This window comes from Parasteatoda tepidariorum, chromosome 1 (genome assembly GCF_043381705.1).
Source record: "Parasteatoda tepidariorum isolate YZ-2023 chromosome 1, CAS_Ptep_4.0, whole genome shotgun sequence".
Lineage (NCBI taxonomy): Eukaryota > Metazoa > Arthropoda > Arachnida > Araneae > Theridiidae > Parasteatoda > Parasteatoda tepidariorum.
In genome coordinates this window covers 36,242,142-36,259,927 of record NC_092204.1, presented here as the reverse complement: position 1 = coordinate 36,259,927, position 17,786 = coordinate 36,242,142, and positions in this window count along the sequence as shown.

The window sequence follows — 17,786 nt, the reverse complement described above, 5'->3', positions numbered from 1 at the left end:
TTTTCTCTCTCTTTAAGAGGTAGTCGGATACCTTAATTTGTAATTTCGTATGACTATTGTTATCATTCCGAAAAAGATCTAACTTCGGAGTGGTTGAATACAATATGCCCAATAACTTGAGTAGGGAGCCCCATTCAGTGAATGGGATATTTAATTATCCCTGTGATGCTATAATATACATTACATATTGCCTAACTTTAAATTTTTTCAATTTCATAATTTTATTTTTTAATCATTATTAATCTAATTTTAATAATTTAAACCAATTATTTTATTTTAATTGCATTTTATAAAAAAGTAAATATAAATATTTAATTTCCTTTTTAGCAATCAATGTAAAGGCTAACTCTTTAATTCTATACAAATGCAAAACTAATTAATTCCCTTTCGCGACTAAATGTAACATCAAAATCTATTTATACCTATTTATTCTTTATTTTTCTTACCACAAAAATATTACAGTTACAGAGTTATGCTAATCCTCACGGTCTTTTTGGCGATTTAGCCATGGCCAAATTATTTCGAAATTTAATATTAATTACGGAAGGTTGGTTTTGTTTTTGGCTATTTTCTCTTTCGATAAGTCACCAACCACGCATCTCTTCGCATGCTCCTAACTGTCCGTTGGGAGCAATTCACTTTAAATTTAATTTTGATTGTTTCTGTTGTTAATTTACGTCGCACTAGAGCTGCACAATGGGCTATTGGCGACGGTCTGGGAAACATCCCGGAGGATGATCCGAAGGCATGCCATCACAATTTTGATCCTCTGCGGAGGGGATGACACCCCCGCTTCGGTAGCCCGACGACCTGCACGCGAAGTCGAGCACTTTACGGTAGCACAGTTTAACGAGGACCAATACCGCACACCTTGCTCCCTACGCAGACTGATCCAAGTGGTCACCCACCCGCACACTGACAGCAGCCAGTGATGCTTGACTTCGGGGATCTGCTGGGAAACGTGCGCTGCGGGACAAATTTAATTTTGAATTCTTGGCGTTAGTACTGGGAGTTTCGCCTCTGCTTCAATCGTTAATTAATTTTAAATTTTGAAATAATTTTGGCTATGGCTTAATCGCCGAAAATATCGAGAGAATTAACATAACCCTGAAACTGAAACATTTTTAGTGGTAAGAGAAATAAAGAATAAAGAGTAATAAATAGATTTTGATGTTAGATTTAATCGTGACAGTGAATTTATTAGTTTTACATTTATATTGAATTAAAAAGTCAGCCATTACATTGATTGTGAAAAAGAAAATAAAAAGTTTTCTTTTAAAGTTTTTTNACAATCGAATAATAATTACATACAGATAACTTTTTTTTTTTTTTTTTTACAAAATGTAATAAAAATGAAATAATCGGTTTAAATTAATTAAAATTAGACTAAGAATTATTATAAAAATAAATTCATAAAATTAATGAAATTTTAAGAGTTAGGAAATGCGAAATGTGTATTTATTTAAAATTTGTAAAATAATGTTGAAAATCAATATACGAAGCATCTATGAATGTGATATGAAGTTTTTCGATTGTAAGTAACCAAAATCCAGGTTTAGAATCTTCTGATTTCTCCAACAAGTAGTGAGTCTTATAGTAGCACAAACTGACCCAGGGAAAATTCTCTTAAGCTTTCATCTCAATAAGCGCGCCCAATTAACGAGACGTCAGGTGGTTGTGCATCAGTGATCTTCTTTTTGAATTGAAAGTATTTTCAAGAAATCAGATTTTAAATATGCGACTTTTTTGAAATTTGATAATTTAGAAATTATTCGATCTATTGCTCTAAAATTTTATATTTGTCTTTTAAAGCTGCATTCTTTAAAATAATGTAAAAGAAATGCATTCATTATAATTCAATATTTTTCCTTTTAAATAAAAGAGTAAATAGATATTAAAAATTATTGTTTTTTGCAAGAAATTCTCTTTGGTTAAACAAATTTTATAATTGTATGAAAAAAGTTTTTGATTCGTTCAAAAAATTCTCGAGATATGTGGAAATACGTAAAAAGTGCAGTTAATATGAAAGGATCTAAACTTCTGACTCATGAAGTTAACATGATTTTTCGAAGCTCTGTCGCCAAGGAAAATAAAAACGCCATACACCTGAAGCAAAGGGATGACTTTTTACTATACATATATCATCTTGCTGTGAAGAATTATATGGGCTTCACAACATAGAAATAACTTAAATATTTAAATTTTTTTTATACTTTTTTAAAAATCACCAATTTGGTGACGTTTTCCACCTACATGAAAATTGACAAAATAATTGAACACAAATCTTTTCAATTTTTGCTAATTTTTATGGGCTCAGATAGTGCAGTACTGGAATAAGTTATTAAATATTAAAACATTAGTCCACAAATGCTTTTCATTCTCACAAAACTATGGCTTTTCTCCATATTGATGTTTTGCGCCATTTTCATAATAAGCATAGACAGCGCTGGCTTGAAGTAGGCTAAACTTGAACTAACAGTCATGCGTAACTGTTGCAAACTCACAGCAGTTATGATATTAGCATATTAATTGCAGAAACCATCATTTTATATGACTACGGAGCCTTAAAAAAACAGCCTTAAATTTTAAAGTTAATTTGAAGTAAATCATAGTTTTTTTTCTTCATTCATTTGGAAACAGAATAATATAATTATATATGTTCCACGTTTGATTAGCTATTGGAGAAATTTTTATAATTGTTCTATAATTCATGACTTAATTTATAAGGTACTGTATAAAAATTGATATTTTTTAATTTGTTCCAGTATAACTTTATTATATTTCAATTGTTAGTCGCGAAAATATTTTCTTCATGTAACTGGTACAAGAATTGTAAAATTGAAATATGGAAATGCTCCAAGCAAAGATTTCTATAAGTCAGATTACTAAAAAAAGGTCTTTTATTTTCAGTAATTAAGACTTAGAAAACTTATTTTCTAAAGAAAAATATATAGCTATTTTCTTAAACCTGTTAGTCTAAATATTGATTGATATTCTCAGCAGCAAAAACAGCCCAATCTATTTTCTTTCTCCTTCCAATTACGAAAAGAACTTAGGAAGTTAGAAAAATCTTCGTTTCTTAAATTACCAATTCCTTTACAAGTCAGACACTTTCCAATTAATGTCTTTGGCATTCATCGACGCGCACTAACTGTTTGTGGGATGCCTTTTAATCAGTCAAGTATCCTTTTCGTCGTTAGCTAAAGAAGCACATTCGTAAAAGAAGTGGGGGAAAAATTTAAGTGCAAAAAGTTAATAAATGCTGGCCAACGTACTGAGATTTTAGTTTCTTTACGAACGAAATTTTTTTCATTCGTTCCAAACCAAGTATTATTAAGTAAAATGAGAATCAGATTTTTTTTCTCTCTCTTTAAGTTTCTTATTACTTCATTCCTTCTAATTGGAGTGTGGGATTTTTTGGATACACTAAAGAGCGGAAACTTAGTTTAAGTGGTTTTCTTAAAAAATTGTAAAAAAAAAGTGGCTAACTGTCTAGAATTATAATGAAGAAAAGTTAGGTAATTATTTTTTAAAAACAACCCGCATTTAGCTTAGTGAATTATTGAGTATTCTTATTTAGTGAAGTGAATCAAGTATCCAGAAAAAAATAACCGAATTGTTAGTTGAATGACATCATATTTTATTGTAAAAACTATAGTTTTTTTCCATCATTTTCGTAGATTGAGTTTGCATATTTGTAGAAAATGAATGCATTGTTTGCTGTCATACAAAACATTAAATGCTTGAAAAAAAGTAAAAAAAAAACATTTTAAAGGATGAAACTATAACAATATGATCCCTATGTTTTATGATTATGTTTGAAATTGAATTAATATTCGTGAATAAGTTAATTGATATTACAGACCTTTTAAGGTTTGTCTTTTTAACGTTGAATGGTATATTAACCTAATATTGAATAAAATCCATTTGAAGTTTGAATTTTGTTGATTATCATAGTGGTGATGAATGAAGTGATATTGCTGAAAACTGATTTGAAGATTAAGTAACAAAAATAAACATTAGAAAATGAAAATAATTTTATTTACTCACAAAAAAATGGTGAAGGAAATTTAATGAATGTGTTTCCTCATAATAAAACGATATTAACCAAACGTTTCAGTCACTATCTAGTGTTAGTGATATTTTTAGTTATATTTCGGGCCTAATTTTCAAGTTTCATAAATTGAAAGATAAACTAAATTTATAATTGAAAAATTTCATGAGAAATTGCTGAGGAATACTGCACAAAATTTTCCTGTTGCATAAAATACATTGAAAATTTAAAAAAAAAAAAAATGGTTACCTTTTTTCTTAAAAAAAAATTATTTATTTAATTTTTACTTTAAAATAAAAATTAAAAGAATTCAACAAGTCAATGACTGCAATAAAAATTAAAATAATCTGGTGTCATTTCCAGCGATAAAATTCTCTTTCCCCTAAAATTTACAAAACAGTTAAGCAAATTATCTTTTTTTTATGACATCAAGCAACTTATGGACGGTGATTGTTTTAAAAAAAGGAGGTTTTTTAGCGAAACTTTTTTTTTTCCATCGCTTTTATTTTCTTAAATGAGAGCCATTTAATGAAGTCATTAAATGGTTCTCATTAAAAAAAATAAAAGCGATTACTTGCGGATAGCACGGAAGGAAGTAACACGCGATTGTAACAATTTTGTAAATTAATCCACTAGTTTCTTAAATGTCTATCCTCCAAGCTTCGCTTTTGAGTTTTACAATATTACCATTAAAAGTTTTGAAAATAAAAAAAGTAGTGTATGGCAAAACTTGTAAAGAACAGACTCAAGGGGAAACAATGAGTGATAGTTTGACTTTTAAAATTTAAAATTATATTCCTAAGATTTACTCAGCTTGACCCTCTGTAGTTAAAATTTTTTAATGAGGATATTTTGCATATGAATTCAGAAGAACTTAACCATTTTGCCGTAGACACATTTGAATGACATATTGGAATTCCAAATTTTGATAAATAACAGTATAAAAAGAGTAATGCTAAAAAAAGCAGCTAATCCCGAGTTAGCAGGTACACTTGAAAAAACGAAACAATTGGTCACAAAAGGCGTCTTGTTATGTACTAAAAGAAAACAATTTTTTACGGGCATTGCACTGTAAGAAATTATGAAATATCTTTTTCTGTGTAGAGCTAGGATGATTCAGGGGATAGAGCTTTAGTCTCTCGGTGAGGTGACACAGCCCCGGCGATAGCTGTTCGATTCAAATAGTAATCTCGGTTCGTACTGCTTGAGATTGTGGGATTTTATAATGATTTAAAAATGTAATTGCATAGAGATTTCATAAACCAAATGAAGTGTCAAGAACGCACGTGCACTGCGTTTAAATGAAAAATTTTTTTTTATTTCATCCTCTGGAATCAAATGAATTTCATGTTAAAAAGTATAACATTAAATTATAAAACAATACTCGATAAACACATAAACTTTTGCAGGGCCGAAAAATTTGATCCAAATTTTAGTGAAGAGTCATAAGAATTGTGGTATCGTAAGATTATCCTAAGATGAAGCAACAACTTTATTTATACGCGCAGCAACCTTACAGCAACAACTTTATAAAGAACGCACGTGCACTGCGTTTAAATGAATTATTACTCATTTATTATTAAACACGCTTATAACTTATTTATACACGCAACAACTTTATAACAACAACTTTATATAGAACGCATAACTTTAGATTCTAGCAACAACTTTATATTCTAGCAACAACTTTATATTTTAGCAACAACTTTATATTGAATGCACGTGCACTGCATTTAATTGAAAAAAAATGTCATTTCATCTTCTTGAATCAAATAAACTTTATGTTAAAAAGTAAATTATGAAGCAATACTCGATAAACACGTAAACTTTTGCAGGGCCGAAAAATTTAATCCAAATTATCCAAAATTTTAGTGAAGAGTCATAAGAATTGTGGTATCGTACGATCATCCTAAGATGAAGCAACAACTTTATTTATGCATTTTTCAAAATTTAAAGGGGTTAATTAAAAACCATGTACTGTTCGGCTATGAGGAGAACTCTTCCAGACTAAAAATCTGGGACTGTCTAAGAAAAGTGACTTACCCTCGTTACCATGGTACCCACCACAGCGCGACTCTGATGTCTTCTCTTGATAGCCGCACCGTAATTAAGAATTATTAGAGCTTTAAAATAAAAATTATAATTATCAGAGCTTTAAGGGTTTAGATTATTATCATAATATTTTCATATTTTCTATTCTACTGCCTCTAAAAAAGCTAAAAGAAAAATAGACATAATTCAAGTTTATTCCTTATCTTGATTATAGTATTTATTAAGTACAGAAGAATGTTATATTTTTGTTAAATGGAATTAATGCTTTTATTCATTTAAACTATCATGTTAATATAATGCAAAAGTATTAAATAATATATAATATTGAAATGCTTGATTATAAAAAGTAGCATATTATTCACTAAAAAAAATATTATTTTGTATGACGACTGAACAATCTTAAAAGGATGAAGAAAATATTATTTTACTTTTTTTAGATCAAATAAAAAAAATTTTTTTTTGCGAAGAAACATTCTTAATAATTTTAAGATTTGTTACTGGTAATTTAACACATTAGAGTAAGATGGCTTTAAAATTGTATTATAAAAATTCTTACAGAAAAATAATTTCAGTCCACACATCAATTCATCTATTGAAAATATCGTGACATATATAAAAAAAGAAAACTTTTCCACTAATTTGTTGCTATCCTATGTTTTTTTTATGACAAGATATGAGAACAATTTTTTCAGCAAATGTAACCAGAAAATATTTGATAGAATTCTTAGAAACTAATTTTATTCTGAGCTAATGAAATTACGTTTTTTTCTTCGCAGAATTTATATAGTACATGGGAAGTCATCTTTTTACCATTACTTTTTTTTCTCTTTTTACAAGAGCTCCCCTATTGAATGTAAATCTTTCCACTTTTTGCTATATTCCTTTGTTTTTCCTGTATAGTTTTTGAAAACGATGCTAGAAAAATGTTTTACAAGTTCTTTCAGTTTTTTGAGTTTTTCTTTTGTGAATCCTTAAGAATATTTGCCAATTTAATCATGCTGGAAGAATGCGCAGCCATTGAGTATTAAAGATAGCAGAGAGGAAAAAAAAAAAAAATGAAATGAAGCTACTTCATAATTTTTCGTTTTTTTAATAATTCAATAGTTAGACATCATTTTAATTAACGTGTGTGGTTCGAAATTTTAATGGATAGAAGGGCTCTCCATTTGCGGTTTTTTGAAGCATTCAAAAAATTTATTTTGATATCGTATTAGAAAAAGAAAATGTAAAAATTTGGAACATAAAACATTACCCACAAAAATTCTTTCAAGCTATTAAAGAAAGTTGGACGGAAAATATTTTTATTTAAAGCAGCAGGATTAATCTAATTAATATGATTTTTTGCGTATTAAACAATTTTTATGAAGGATTACTGCAGTCGATTAAGAATGATAAGAGTTGTAATGGGAATTCATACGAATGGATGAATGAAAAAACACCAAGCTTAGGCTTCATTTTTAAATAATATTTTTAGCTTGAAATTGCACAAAAAATATCTATGTAGGGTGTTTCTTAATAACTTCCCTTAATATAAGTTATTATTATTCTCAAAAAAGAGTCAAAAGAGTGTTCATATCAGGGGCTGCAAATTAATTTTTAAGTGAGGAAAAGCAAAAATGGTTCTAAACTATGACTAATCATTATTAAAGCTGAAAGTGTAAAGTAGAGATTAAAATAATCAAAAATCGGTTCTCTGTAAAGAAGGACTTGAATGCATTTGGTTTCCGTTAGTGATATCTTTTAAGCTTACTCCACAAAAAAGTAATTTCAGATTATTTTAATCCGTCCCTTGCTCTTATGAAATTGAATGGGTCGAACTTCTGTTATTCCGCTATCACCCCAAATGAGTATAGATTTTTATTTTAATTTTTAAAAGAATTCTATAACTATACGTTAAAGGAGGTCATTAGGAAGCACCTAGCATATGTAAATGAACCAAGGGACTCTCTTCAAAAGCCAAAGCTAATAAATTTTTTTAAACTTTTCATTTTTTTGATCACTGTCAATGAGCAGTCTATAACTATTTTTATCTAGATTGAAAAAATTCATCATCGGATGAATTATTATTATTATTATTATTTTTTTGAAATAGGTGATATTGAAATTTTTTTTTAAAATAGCTATATTTTCAGCATTTATTATTGTGCTAAGTTTCTAAATTAATTTTTTTGTATTGTACTTAAAAGTTTTGGCTTTTTAAGTAAATTACTTTATTAATTTGAATAAAAAAAGAAAGTTCGTATTGATGAACTATATTTTTAATTGACTAATACGACTTTTCACTTTTCATCATTTCTTAGATTTATAAAACATCTTCTTACATTTAAGTACTATTTAGTAACCCTTATTTTAGTAAAAAAAAAAAGATTAAAAACAAAATCAACTCTTGTGTTTAGACAGTTGAAAACTTAGAAAATTAAATTGTTTTTGCTGAGAAATATATTCAGGCTTTTAAGTTCTTAGTTGACATAAAGATGGCGCTAAAGGTAAAATATTCACTTTTGATAGTTTTGAATCGCGGAAAACAATGAAATAATTTTAGTAGTAAAATACTGAAAAGTGAATTTAAATATATCAATTAGTAACATAAAGTTTGATATAATGATTACGGATGAAAAAAAAAGAAATATCAATGGTTAAATTTCATTGAGGATGAGATTACAGTAATTGAAGTAATAATGAAATTTTTTTTCCATACAATTTTGTTTAATTTGATTTGAATTGTTTAATTTGATTTTACCTCGTTTAATTTGATTTGACCTTGTTTACTTTGATTAAAATTCATAATATATTTTGCCAGAATTAAAAATATTAATTAAATGTTTGTGCTATTTTAAAATAATACATATTTTTCACATATTTGTCGTCGCCTTCCTTTCCTGAAGCAAAGAAACTTGTAATAAATTATTTCGAAACTGCACTTTTAAAACATACCTTAGGCAAAACAAAATCTGACCACTCTTAAATTGCTGCGATTATTGAATTTTATTGTTTAGAAGTTATCTACAATTAGCTTCCTGTGGTGTCAACATAAATCGTTTGTCTTAATGATGGTATTGAAAATTATTCTAAGAATGATTTCCTTTTACTTCTTTAACCTGTTCTGAAATGAAATAAGAATTTTTTTCTTGTTGAGATAAATACAATATATCGTTTGCAAATAAAAAAAAAAAAGTTTTTCAATTGATCAATCTATTATTTCATTGATTGATAGATAAAGCTAGTTCTACTATAATGTTTTTGATGTAAGCATAAATTGATTCTAACATAGAAATACAATATAAAAAGGCACTTAAATCTATTAGGTTAAAAAAAAAGAAATAAATGACAACTTAATTAAAAGTTGTCATTTATTTTTTTTCGCTATTATTAAATTTATTTTTTCGAAGTTTTATTATTATTGGGGCTACTGATGTTGCTTTTGGTGCAAACATTAATTGTTAGAAAATAATTAATTTTTTGTTCTTTATTTTTAACATAATTTCATTAACTGGTCTCGTTAAACCTGTATTGAAATAGAATAATCCTTTTCAACTCAATAAGGTAAATGCAATTTTAGTTTCAAAAAAAAAAAAAAAAAAAAAGAAAAAAGGTTTTATCTATAAGTTTTAATCATAAAAGGTTTCCTAAATTATACCTTATAAAAATTCTAACAGCTTTCTGATTTTTTTCTCATTATGTTTACTAAATGCATACATTTACTAAATAATTTATTATTTTTCTTTAAAAAATGATGTTTTCAATTCGTAAAAATAGTAATTTTCAAAAAAAGAAAAAAAAAAAAGAAAAAAGGAAAGAATAAACAACTTATTTGCATAATGCTAAATTTTAAATTTCAGCAATTATATTTTATTTTAAATTCTGATGGTTCAAAAAATGTCTTTATATTGCTAATATTGAAGTTACCAATGGTAACCATAAAAATGAATGTTTGATTAAAGACTGAAGACTATTTATGTATTAATTTTTTTCAATAGCAATTTAGAAAGTGATTCTTTTCAATAGAAACTTAAAAATAGATTTTTTTTCAATAGCAACTTAAAAATTTATTTTGTTTTCATTAGAGTTTTAAAAATGGATTTCTTAAAAATGGATTCCTTATTTAAAGTTATTTTTTCTATCATGATCATTTTGTTCATGGAATGTGATAATTTCAAACAAAATTATAGTTCATTATCATCATTATTTAAGATTTTAAATGAGTAAAAAAATTATAAAATATCATAATTTTGAAATTTTTAGAATTTAATTAAATGATTTTATTCCTAAAACTTATTTATTTATTTATTTTCAAATTCCAAACTATAAATTTATGTTTTTAAAAAACTAAATAACTTAACAATATAAATTAATTTTAAATTCAAAAATAATTTAGAAATAGAAACTATAACTTATCATTTTATTATTAAATATTAAGTCGTTATATTATAAGTAAATATTACATTATTTTAAAATTTTTGGTAAGAAGGGAAATTAATCGAATTAAATACTAATCTCCTTAACTTAACAGATGTTTCGTTTTTATTTTCGTTTAATTCATGCACTAGAAATAATTACATTAGTTTGAATTTAAAAAAAAGGTATTTTTATTTTCCAAAATTACATAAATGGGAATAACGATATGATGACATAATAATTACCACTAAGCTTTTTTGTTAGTTCCAAGTGATTTAATAACATTCATTTTGTTAATTTAAAAGAAGAATTTTAGAGTAAGATTAATCCAAGATAATTCTAAAAAAAGTACATTCTCCAAAAAGTTAACACAATTTTTTTCTTCACAGTAATGTTCTTTTTCAGTAATCCCGTTGTTTAGTTTTCACCGATTAATTTTTATATTTTCATCCGTTAATTCCATTATTCTTTAATCCATTTTTTCTTCTTATATTAGAATATTTGAACTTTTTGTTATGCTATGCATATGAGAATAAGGCCAAATTGAATTTTGCTAATGATTATGAGCTTTAAAGAAGGCTTATAAAGATTTTAGATAAAATGCACGGAATTCATTGATTTCTTCTATAAATATTTAAATGTTGATAAATTTAATCAGATTAAACAATCGAAATGTCTCTATAAGGAGATTGGGGCATAGTTAACAATATTTTAAAAATATGAAAATAAAAAAAAATCAAAAAAATCAATGAACTTGTCTAAAATATTACGTACATTATTTCGAACTGAATATATATATTTTTTAATTATGTACCAAGCAGAATTAGACATTATTTTAGACTGTAGACTGTATATAGACTGTATTTATATTTCTGAAGATCTATAAATACAGAGAATAGGAGCACATTATGGGGAAAAGGAGAATGATGTGTGGGGAGGATGGACCTCCATGTAAGTACTCAAATAAATAACAATTTAAGTATTAATTAAGTAGCCTTAGTCTTCAGTAAACAATTCATGGAACCAATAAAAACCACAGATTTGACCAACAATCCCGCTTTCTTCCTTCTGCATTTGCATAAAAGTAAATCTTTTCTCTTCTCTTGGTCTAGATTGATGAAAAGCCTTGGTTTCATTTGTTATGGAGATCAAAGAATGCTTACAACAGCTGTCCGTCTTTGCCCTGTGCTCGAGGTCTAGGTTAGAGCTCTTTTTTTTGTGGCAAAGTCAAGGATGTCAGTAAAGAATGAGCTAGCACAATTGTAACTTCCCAATTTTTATATTGTTGATTTCGACAAAATTTAGTCTATATCTTGTCTAAATTAAAACACATACGTGCTTACTTTATGAACGACTTCGTAGCGTAGTTTGAAACCTTAAACGTTGCTGAAGGTCAAACATTGCAATAATATCTGAAAAACAAGCAATTATTTTTCTTATTTTCATTCATTGTGCTAAAAAGTTATTTTAATTATTAATTAAAATTAAAATAAAATCTATCAAATCTGAAACTAAGCTGATTCTAAGCAAAATATATTTATCCGCAATTTGAAGAAATAATTGAAAGTTTCATTTAATAACTTTATTTATAAACTTTACATTTCAGGAACTTTAAACATTCATTTATTATGTTTAATAGATTGAGAGTTGGAGGCCCAAGAAGAAGATTCACTACATTTCAAGTAACGTTTAAATTATAAGTAGATTAAAAATTTAAGATTTGATACGCTTTGAATTAGTTATTACAATATAGTATGAAACTTGCGCATTTATAAAATAAACACAATAAAATCTAGAATAACTTTCTAGCGTGATTAGAATATTAAGAATAATTGAGCTGATTATTATTTTTTACGTGCCAAAAATCTGATCACGATAAACTAATTTATTATTTTTACATTTAACGCTAACTTCTTAAGGCTTCTGGAATTTAAAATTCCATTTGTTATGTAAAACGTTATATCAACATGAATATCTGAACTTTAAAATGAATAAAAGCATTAGTTTCATTAAACAAGAATTCCGAATACCTTCGTAGTCAGTGCATTTATTAAGTATAATAAGGAATAAACTGAAATTATGTTTATTTTTCCTTTAGCAATAATCACGTATTGTTTTGTTTCAGAGTTTAATGGAATACTTTTAAACGCGAAGTTAAATATTTGACCCAAGAATGTGAAATTACATAATTCTTTTGGTTAAATTACATTGCTTGTGTGCTCTTAGTATTACATTTAATTTATAAAATGAGAATTGTTTGACTTACTGAGATAGAATTTACGGTTTTAAATATTTTAAATGCAGTTTTATTGGAATATTTTGAATTAAAATCTATCAAGTTTTAAGATAAATTCATTTTTAAGCGTTGAAGCTTTTGTAAATAATATAAATTTATGTTACTGGAATATCTTTGGTGACCATATTTTAAAATTTTTAGTTTAGAGTTTTTTTGCTTTATTTTTTCGCACAATGAGTAAAAAAAAATTCACCCAGAATAACTTTTGTTCGAATGAACAGATTTTCACGAAAAGTACACTCAATGGTACTAAGAGTACTTTGCAAGCATCTAAGTTAATTAATACTGATCGTTAATTAAGTTTTGAAATAAGACGTAGAAACGTACTTTCTCTTTATAAATGCTCTACTTTTTTGAAAGATTTGATTTTTGTTTATTACTACATTGGGGAGAGGAATGTTAATGGCAAACTGGAAGATAATGTGTCAGTAGTTTAGTCAGGAGAGCGGTCAAAAGCTTGAGCCCCTGAATTCATTAATTCGTAGTCTTACTGGAATCCTGGTTATACTTACTGGAATAGTTCTAAAAGAATGTAGTAACGTACATGGTACTATATGTAAATTCCATTTACCTTTCATAATAAACCCGTTGTCTCAAAGTTTAAATTTCAATTTCTAATCACGATTCCAATTCATAAAATTGTTAAGAGCTCTTCAGACAAACTAATAATTGTTGAGCCTTAACCTACAAGTATGGACTTGCGGTGTTAAGGCTTAACAATTTCGAGACCAATGGCATTATGGTTATGGGAAAAGGTTCATATTGAGATGAAAACACCGTGATTAAAAACAACATTTATTGAGAAATATTAATATCTAATTTTATTTACCATCCGCTAAAATTATAATATAACGGATGCAAAAGCAGCGAGATGTGTATCAAATCGAACATAATTGGGGAAATTATTTTCGACACTTGAAAAATTATAATTGGATGTTGCTTGAAATAAATCTTGAAAATTGGCTTGTTCTAATGATGTATAATGACAATAAGTGGTTTGGTTTGGCAGATTAATTCTGAATTTTAAAGAGAATTATTCGACAAAAATAAAAAACTCAAATTATAACGGGTCGGAAATGATTTTTAGAAGTATTCGGTAAAATAATTTAATAAAATTTGAAAGGCACTGGCCATGGTCTTATTCAAATTAAATGCAGAAGCATGTTACTGATCTGCTAAAAATAGAATAACGTTTAGGTGAAATCAAATTTAATAAATATGTCGGAATATTATTTTAATACCGCAATGGGGAAGTGCTGGTTAGTATTGAGCACAGACTGCTTTTACTTCCTAGAAAAACTAGTGTACTCATCGATATGAAGAAGGATGTGCTTCAAGCTGTCATAGGGGATAAAATCCTGGTTCATCACTGTGTCATTGAGGCTATGACTACAATTCAGACTGTTAGAAATTTTGGAGCATGTTGAATTATAATATCTTCCAAATTTGTTGCACCCTAAATATGGTGTAACGGTGACCCAAATCATTATACTTCTTAAAATTGATTACGTGGTATTATGAATTAACTTGAATGGAAATATAATTCAATTTAACATAATAGGATAATTTTCCTCCGTATTAGGGTTTGCAGCTTAGCTACCACTACAGTTATTCAATCCCCTTTCATTAGTATATAAGACATGTTAACTCGATTATATCTTGAAGTACCCTCTGATAGATGACGGTTGAAATTGTCGGCAGAATGCACCTACAATGGTGACACGGTCGTGATCTGAAAGCACCTACCTGGACTGAAACGCCATTGAACAATCCTTGTTCGATGAATTGTCCACAGTGAACAGTTAACATGCTATTTGTGACTGCGACATTGTCTACCTCACGCTGTTGCTAATCAGTATCGATCGAACTAAACGAGGGTCTGTACACAATCTACTGGTAATTGCAATACGGGAGCGACAACACCCATAATCTTAATACAGCTCTCACGCCCAGCACTCAAACCCCGATGATCTTAATACAGTTCTCCCGGCTTCTCATAAAACTACAAGAAATCAACGAGTGGCATCCATTCATTGAATTTTATCACACATAAAATTCTGGTGGGAGAGTAAGGAAGCGTAGCTACCACTACAGTCATTCAATTTCCATAAAAGACATGTTAACTCTATTTTATCTAGAGGTACCTTTTGATAGAGGACGGTTGACATTGTTGGTGGCCTAACCCCACTGTTTCAATGTACCGATATTATTGTGAAACGTAGAACCGATGTTTTTGAAAGTAAGGAATTTTGCAAGATGCACATTTATAAAAGCTTTTAAATGTCCATCTCTGAAAAATTCAATGTTTATCATTACAACTATTATAAAATAAATTTTATTTACTCCTTCTACCTTACGTCATACTTCGAAAAGAGTGCAGTGTTGAGTTACAGTGAACGAGTTACTTCCAACTTAAGTTTCTTTATTCTTTTTTCCGAATATTATTATCTCCTAAAATATTTCCATTTCTTTATTTTAAGTGATAAAAAAGAAAATTTTTATCATCCCCGAGTTTTTATACGGCCGAAATAATTAAAAGTTTAATAGCTAGTGTTCTTAAACACTGCAGCGCTTATTTTCCCAAAATGAACATGTAATTGTCACTCTTGCTTCCTATTTGAAAAAGACTTCGCACCTGGCGGTGGCACAAAGTGTGAACAACAAGCAATCTTCCACCCACTTAGTCTTCTCCCGAATACCCCCTACCTTCGAAAATTTCACTGTTTACAAAGCTTTTATACTGCTAATTAAAATGTTCTCTCTTTACTTTCAGTAATAGAGTGCTTATAAATAATTTTACGTCACGCGAAAACTTTATTTCTCTTTTTATTTCAGATAGTAGAAATTATCCCATGCTAATTTTTTCTCTTCCTCAAAGGGTAGAAAAAAATAAATAAAATGTATTCTACTAACTTTGTTTTCTGTTAAAATATAATGCAATTGAAATGGGAAATGATTTGATTTCGAAACTCTTTTACATATTACTAGTTCTAAATATTTAATGTACAACCCTTTTGTTACGCGAAAACCATCCAATCTGATAATTAAGTTCACCCCTCCCCACATTTAAATGAAAAAAAAAACGTATTTATGCATTATTGATAGTAGGAATTTACCAAATATTTGATACTAACTTAATTACATATTAAACTTTTTTTATAACCGTTGTTAAACAGCCGAACCAAATTTTTTGGGCTTACGACTACTAATAACAAGCTTAGGCCCGTCCCGCCCCCGTAAGGGGCCATCCGGGGGCATTCCGAAAGTTCGAAGTGAGCGTAACAGTTCAATTACATGAGCAAACATATTCAAAATTTTCAAATTAGAGTTTTAACAAATAGGTGGAATATTAAATATGAAATCCAGAAAACGGTGCTACTTAGAAATAAACTAAGGAAACAAACATTACAAAGAAAATAAACAGTAACAATCAGAAGAGATATTGATGTCGCATCTTCAGTAGGGGTGCAAAGTTAATAAAAGGAAACAATTTCACATGGAAAATAAAGGATGTTTGTAACTCAGAATATAATTATGGCTGGCACAACAGTACTAAAGTTATCAAATTCCAGTAATTATTATTATTTTTTTTTTTTAAACAGAAAGGACATATATATACCATATATAAAAACTCTAGGAACACAAGTGATTAAAATTTTCAAAATGAGGAATCACATAAGGGCAGAGATTGACAAAGCATGAGACTAAAGCTCCAAAAAAAAAACATTTTAAGAGAAAATTCAAGTAATAATCAAACCATAACAGGAAAGTTAATAAGCCGTGATTTAGGTGTATTTTTCCTAACAAGAGGCAGCAAAAGGCCATCAGGATTCAGGGAGGTGCCTTGTTACTAAACAATTTTCTTATTATTTCCTCAATTCCCTTTTTTATTTTAGGGTTTGACCAATGCTGCTTTATAAACTCGTAGGTGGTTTTTGAATGAAAAAATTTCTCTCTAATGTGCTTAAAATTTGTACACTGGATTAAAATATGTTCCCAATCCTCAACAAGCTGACAGGTACTGCACAGCTGAGCTCCCCCAAAAAACCTGGCTTGATGTTGTCCATGACAGCCGTGATTAGTTAGGAATTGATTTAAAAAGAAATTCCCCATGATTTTCCTCGTTTGAACTTTCGGGAGGAGCTCGAATGTGTGCCTTCCCTTTGTGAAGCTGTCACTCCATCTCTCCTGCCATTCAATCAATTTTTCGCGTTCCAAAGTTTTTCTTGCAGTCCGCCTGCTAGGATCTTCAAACAGGTCGACCGTTGATCTCTCACAGGCTAATTTGGCTAACCTATCAGCTTCTTCGTTGCCCTTATGGCCTGCATGTGCTTTTATCCAATGTAAAGCGATATTGTTTGTGAATTCTTGTTTTATTAAGTGGACTAAATACTCTTTAGAGTTGCTGCTTTCCAAAGCTTGCAGGCTAGACAGGGAATCCGTATAAATTGAGATATTGTCTGTAATTCTTTGTTCTTTAAGCCAACGAATCGACTGGAGAATGGCCCATAATTCAGCCTTAAACACGGAAACGTGATCAGAGATGCGAAAGGTTTTTCTTTCAACAGGTTCTCTCTCCAGATAGGCCACGAAAGCGCGTCCTGTCTTAAATTCATTGTTAATTAAAATTTTCGATCCATCTGTGAATAATTCTAGTCCTTTATAAGTAGGTAAATGTAGTTGATATTTAAGTAAAACTTCTTCAGCCGGATGATAAATATAAGGTGTAGGTATTGGTTTATAGATTATATGTTCTTCTTCATGCTGAAAAATATTATTAAGTTGAGCTTCTACGTTTACTGCCATATCTAGGGGTATTGTCCCAGCAAGTACTTGGAGAGCGTCAGTAGTTGCAGTCTTGTATGCCTTAGTGATAGATAGTAAAGAAGTTCTTTCCATTTTTTTCAATCTATTAATGATTCTTACCTGTTGGGAAAACCAAATTTCTGCTCCATAGAAGATAAGTTTCTGAGTGCTGTTTAGGTAGAT